The following is a 7,190-nucleotide window of genomic DNA, read 5'->3' as shown; positions in this document are numbered from 1 at the left end:
GAAGACGAGGAAAAAATTCAGCCACGTACAGGGCAAGCGTTAAAAATGTAGACATGAAAGGCTGCCGATCTACGTAGACGCTTATTGTCAATGGATTATTTCATTCGTTTTGCGTGCTGGAAACTTTACCCCTTCCTGCCTCTAAGGACTTCACAGCCCCCCCCCCACTAGGCTTCTGCGTTCTGAAACGAGTGCTTTTAAAACATGTATTTCCCGACGGCTTGAATAAAATTAGTGTCAGGGTGTCAAGCGAACAGCAATTTGAGGTAATTATACTGCACGCCATTTTCATCAGCGACTTAAATGCATTTCTTCCCCCTCTGCAGTACAGTGTTTTATGCTGCTTTGATGTCTTTCTTGCTTGTTGGAAGTGGCCATTTAAAATATATATGTTCATATCATATAGGTTTCCTATAACTGAGTAGGATTTGTGTGTGTGAGTGTGTGCAATTTGGGCGCATACTCTTTTTAAACCTCACATATTAAATCAATTAGGTCAAAGAGTTAGGTTTCTCTTACAATATTGAATATTACTTAAAACATCATGCAGGCTTACGCCTTTGATTCCAGACCAGAAAGCTTTCACTGAGAACCGGAAAAGGAGGGAGGGAGCCAGGGAAAGAGATCCCAGGAGGATTCGTGAGTCCTTTTAGAAAAGCAAGCGCGGGGGCGCGCACACGATCTCTCTCTCTCTCTTTCTCTCATACACCCCCCCCCCCACACAAAGTTTCCACATCAATTCGGAGAAATGTTAAATGCGTACAAGTAAATAACTAGTTGCATCGGCCGAGGACCAGATAGAAACCCCGGGTCTCCGGGGCTAGGTGTGAACGGATGCGGGAGGCTGCTCTTGGGGCGCAAGCTGGGTCACTGATGCTGAAGCCGCACCGCACGCACGCGTTTCCCAGTGTGAGGAAGGCCGGGTTTGTCAAACTTACTGGTGGGAGCTCTTTAAAAGCAATTCTTTGAGCTTCGGGGCTGGGATAAGGGGGTGCGGGTGACGCAAGAAAAGGCTGATTCTCTGAGAACTGATTTTGCTAAGTTTTCTTATCAGCCTCGGCCCATCATCAATACGTTCTAAAATTTTTGCTGAGGATTTTATGGTTTGGACTTCCCAAGGCCTTTTACAAACTGCTGTTGTCTGTTCTTCAGGGGAAGAAAGCCTGTTAAGGTTACATCCATTCCCCTTTTAGTTAAGGATTACATAAATTGCGACCCCTCCTACAACGTTGCCAGTGATTTGTAAAGGATCAAGTTCAAGGATTGTGCATTATAAAAGGGCCTTGGAGTGAAGAATTTTAAAGAAGGACTGGAGTTTGGAAAATAGAAGACAAAGGGGGTTCTAGAGACTTCTTTTTCCTTGGGCCTAGAAAATAACTCAACAGCCTCTTTTATAAATAGAATACTTTAATGAAATCAGATATTGTGCTGTTGCCTTTTGATAAACTAAGAGTAGAGGGGGTGCCAAGAGTTTCTCTCTCTCTTTATGTGAGTCTGACATCCTTTTACACTTCTCAAATAATTCTATTCTTATTTAATTTAACTCATTACCACGTGTACAGCGAGGGAAGGGAATCTAATGGTTTGAAAGCATCCCACCTATGCAGTTTAGGACTGCAGAGATGGAGGAGGAGTTAAACCATCGTGATGGATATTTCTGTTACTTTGAATTGGACTCAGGTCTGACCTTATCCCAACAAACAGGCAGCCTCTGAACTGGCCCTAAGCAAGGAAGGCAACCACTTTAGCGTACGTGACTGAGAGAGGAAGGAACAACTTTTGAGGAGATACAGGGAAAAGCTGACTGTTTAGGGAAAAAATGTTCCAATAATCTAAAATCCCATTTTTAAACTTCACTGATTCCTTGTGTATCCAATTTGCTCAATAAACATTTATTTGAAGAGACCCAGGAACATATTTGATTACAAATGAACATCCATGAGGCAAGATACAATTGATATTCAGAATCACCTTTCACCCCCATTTGACTCTCACTTTATACTGTTTCCTCTCAAAGTACCAATTCCTTAAGAAAATTAAGTCATGGCTTTCCACTTAAATATTTGACTTTCCCCACATCCCTCATAATACTACCCTCTACATCTTTCAGTGATATAAACATTTCCTGTGCCATAAGGGACCATTTCTTAGGAATGAACTCTTCCTAAAAGGGTTCTACTGTATCTATTTGAGCTCAAGTGAATCCCTTCAATTACTTTGCCTCTCATAATAGATGATCACAGGAATGAGAGATAAAAGACACTCCAGATGATATGAGAATTGATAATATTTGCTCAGGGCTGTAGTTTCATTTCCAGGTGGTGACTCGAAAGAATTTAATTGCAGCATTAAATGTTCATATTTTCTTATTCTTTCTCAAACAAGTGTGACTCTCTCTTGACCAAGGCTAGATCTACACATAAACATTCTGAGTAACTAAAGAACTACCAGGTAGCCTCTGAACTCCACATTTAATTCCACATTGTTATCCCTATGTTACTGGTACTTTAATATTGTATATGATTTAGTTCATTCAATCCTAACAAAAACCCAAGAGAATTGTTGTGTTGATTTTTAATTATAGAAGTAGTAGCTTTTATTTAATAAATGCATAATTCTTATTTAATAAATGCATAATTCTATATGGAAGTACTAGCTTCACACTAGCTCTTTTTTCAAGAGATAATTCCTGAAAATACATTGGTCTGTAGTCGTGAATATTATACTGTCTTCCCAGGTGAAAATGGCATGTAAGCAACACGAGGAACTGAGCAAAATTGTTATTTTTGTTGTTAGTTGCTATCAAGTTACCTTCTTATTTGCTCTAGTGACTCTAGATAATAGTACCACCTGGGAAGAATTACAAGGCTCCTGTCTTCACTAGAGCAGATCACCAGGAACCCCCACCCCCACCCCAAATCCAGTTGGGTTTGTTTGAACTACCAACCTTTCAGGCCATTAACTGCTACGTCAATAAGGCTCCTGATTGTGTCTGGTCACTGACACCCTGGACCTGGTACACAGGGACTAGAAGAGAAGATGAACACAGGTTGACTGGTTTGAAGATCATGACTTTGCATGAGTTAACTATGGTTGTTGAGAATTTGTGATGGACCCCATGGTCTAAAGGCAAGGCAGTCAATGGGCACCCTGGTGAGGCTAAGTGAGGCAGCCCACATTGAGTTGACCCTACCAGTTGAAGAAAAGGTTTTTTTGAGCCTGTGAACTGGTGCATAATGCTGCTGATTTTATGGATGGCCTGTCCTGATTTGGCTTCACTTATGGATGTGGGCTTCACAGGTTTCCAAGTGGAATGAAGATTCTTCACATAAAAAGAATTTGTCTCCTCAGAGCACTGGGTTGATATAAGTGGGCAGTATGGAAATAGGATACTCAAAATTGGGAGGATAAAGGCATGAAGTGACTGGCTTACAAACTTTCATAGGTGGGGGAATATATTCATAGTATTATAGGATTATGGTCTGTCTAGGTGTTACCGGGAATTGTTAGGCATAGAATATTTTTGTTTTGTTCACTTACAGAATATTACGTTTAAGTGAGGCTGACACCTATTGAATTGTATGCGTTTTAGTTTTATCCTTTTGGGTACAGATATGACTTTACTATTGTCTTGTTTAATATTGTATATGGCTAAAGATATATGCAAAAGTGTCCGGGGTGGTTTGTGGCAGTTATATAATCTCCTGTCCACTTGAATGAAGTGGTGGAGTCTAGCCTGTCAATCAGGTCATAGCCAATGAGGCCTCTGTCTGGGCATGGCCTTCTCCTGAGGATTCTGGGAACTCCTCTCTTCTTCTCTGGAGGCGGGACACACTATCTGCTTAACATTCCTGTGGACACACCATATGGAGACACACTGACGGAGTCAGAGCCCTGGAGCTGGAGGAGCTAAGTGGAGACCCACACCAGCACTGAGCTGATCCCTCTGCCAGTGGATCTACAAGAGTTTCCACCCCCTAGCCTGTGATCTTCCTCCTTTCGACATCACTGCATGGCTTCATGAGTCTAAAGGGGAATGTATGGACTAGTATTGGACAGATGGGTTAATATGGACTTATGGACTTGATCTGGACTGGGCTTCTAGATATCTGAGAGAGATATCAATTAATTACACCTATACTAAAATGTATCGAATGCAAGCATTTTCCCATTTCTTAACCCTTTCTTTCTGTAGATTGTAGGTGTTCCAAGATAATTATCACATTGAATGACTTCTGAACACATGAGCTAATACAAATATCTTAAAAACATTTATGTTATAGCAAATTGCTTTCAAAATCCTGTCTACTTTTGCCTATCACTAAAAAATAGCACACCTAGTGAAATAAAATATTTTCCATATTTATGTTGTGTCATGAAGTATTATGGTTTCAGTTTACATAACTTCAAATTTGTGTTGTATAGGCTTGGCTGGATTGGGATAGACTGGGTTTTTTGTAATGTGCAATTTGTCTAAGAAAAGCACATATAAAAATTTATTTTAGGCTTATTGGAAAAAATACTGATCCAAAAATATGAATTTATATATAAGAACATTCTGAGTTACTTAGTTTAACTCCAAACAGACAACCAAAGTTTCCCTTTGATAGGTCCTACTCGGAGGTATATAATGTATTGTATGAAGAGTTATCTATGCTATTAACTGGTTTGGTTGATGCTAAAGTTTAGTTGTGAAGAACTTATTCTACTCTTGTTACTATGTTCTATATGACTTTGTATCATCTCTTCAGATAATCACTTCAGAAATACTCATCAGTCACTTTTTTCTCTTTCATACACAATATTATTTTTTCAAAACAAAGTAAAACATATTCCTTCTATTGTTTTGAAACCATGCAAATGTTTTTATTAAATAAAAGAATTTAAAATTTACAGAATTTAAACACCTACAAATAACTATTATGAAATCACACCCATACATTAAAAATGCTTATAGCACTTAATTTATGAAAAATTTCAGTGGTTTGAGTATTTTCTACCACATTACCTTAGAGGCTAAATATCTTTGTCTGACTTAAAATAATTTATTATATTAATTTCATAGCTTTAGGCATTTAGCTGTTTTTTTTTATGTAATATATAACTTTTGATCTCATAAAAATGCTGCAATAGATCTTATACATAAATCATTGTGAGCATCGTTATTTATCACCATTTATAGATTCCTAGAAGTAGTAGTGTGAGGTCAAAGGGTAGGAAAAATATTAAGCTTTTTAATATCAGTTGATAAATTGTCCTCCTGAAATGCTCACCAATTTATGCTCCAACGGCAATAGGGGAGATTTGCTCTTTCTTTGCATTCGTACCAACCCTATTTATTATCTGTTAAATTATTTTGTACTCAGTTCAGTACTTTTAAAATGAAGCCAACCTTGGTTCATGTCCTTGAAAAAAAATTCAGTTCCATTTATAATTACTTATTGACTACACTGTTTGCCGTTCTCATTCGTGTTCAACTTTTCAGGCAAATTACCTGTGGGAATTGCATTTAGACCTAAAGACCTACACGTCAGCTTCACTTTCATCAAAATATACTCAATCAAATAATAGCTCAATTTTTAAAAATTATTTGGTTGAAGGACTGATTCTTTGACAGAGCATCTGTACCATAACAGGAATGAAAGCAGTGTGTAACACAGTGATCAATTGAGTGCAGGGGACCTCAAGTGCAGAGGATGGAAAGTTCAGAGGAAAGATGAATTCACCGAGGGAGTTTGAAAAGTGATATAATATATGAATTCTTAGACTAATTTTAGATTAAATGTGCTTATGTGGTATAGTTTCCCCTGCCCTACCAGCATATACATTTATAAAATGTTGATATAGATAATATATATTAGCTTATACATTTCAGTAATCACAATATTAGGCACCTGGTAGACATATAAATAGATTGTAAAACTATTGTAGTTAGCTATGCCGTGTTGGCCATTAGTCCATGCTGCTCCCCAGGACCGTTGGATCATAGTGTGTGATCCTAGGGTTCTTATTGTGTGGCTTTCTGAAGTAGATCTCCAGATCTTCGTTCTTCTTGTCTTCCTCTTGAAGCACCACTGAAGCCTACTCAGCATCTCATTTACTGGCAACTTTCCATCGAGACCTGAACGATTCCTGCACACGAGGTTTATTGGTCGGACATCTGACATTTGACCTTCTCAGGAGAGGAGCAGATTCTACAACGGAACCACTACTGCCCCACCGGTTATAAAATTATGTGAATATAAACAAAATTTCAAAAATTTGTGAAAATTTAAATACTCAATGAATTTAGCTCTTTAGTTTGTTGACTGAGCATTATAATAAAATTTTAAAATAATATCTGTTATTATCTTAGTCTTTTCAAAGACTAGTCTTGTCAAAATTGTAAGGAGATTCACTTGTTTTCTTCCACCTTTTATTTAAAAATATCTCTCCTCTTTCATTTTATTCTTTTCATACTAAAATATTTTTATCATTTTCATTTAGGCGTATTTCATTTAGCTGTCCCTCTTAGAGTGTGTTTATATTGCTTAATGATATTCAATGCTACATTAAAACAATGTATTATGCCCATGTTTTACTGCATTTATTTTTAAGAAACAAAGATTTTAAAGTTATTTAAGCACACACACACCATACACTCATATATTGCAGGCATATGCCATACAATATATTTAGAGAGCATAAGGAACCAAAGTACAAAATTATAAACTGGCTAGTAGTAGCACTTGCATTTTAACTTCTGATTTCTGAATATGCAATTGCATTTAACAGAAGTGGATGCTTTTTTAATGGGTTAGCCATGAAATTTATCATGGAGGTGACTAATGTTTAATCAGCTGGTGAAAATAGTCAATACCATCATTGTTAGATTTCTGAACAACTACTATATACTGATGATAGAGATATAATGAAAACGGAAATCCTGAAGGACATTTTGCACTATCCAAGGAAAATGGTTAAATATTATGAATTAAAGTGGAAAATATGTTATTTTAATCAAATGGCTTTATTAGTTCATATATTTATGGAAACGATTAGACTGTGAAGCATCTTTCTCTCACATACGCAGTTTACTGAAGGAATGCAAAGTTTATGAGCTTTAGCAACAAAACTCAGGAATCATGCATTGATGTATCCTTGATATGCAGTGGAGTTTTATGTTTTACCTAATATACCTACTCCACACT

This window comes from Echinops telfairi, unplaced genomic scaffold (genome assembly GCF_000313985.2).
Source record: "Echinops telfairi isolate 266 unplaced genomic scaffold, ASM31398v2 ScPeMD7_7401;HRSCAF=8416, whole genome shotgun sequence".
Classification (NCBI taxonomy): Eukaryota; Metazoa; Chordata; class Mammalia; order Afrosoricida; family Tenrecidae; genus Echinops; species Echinops telfairi.
This window is presented reverse-complemented; position numbering follows the sequence as displayed.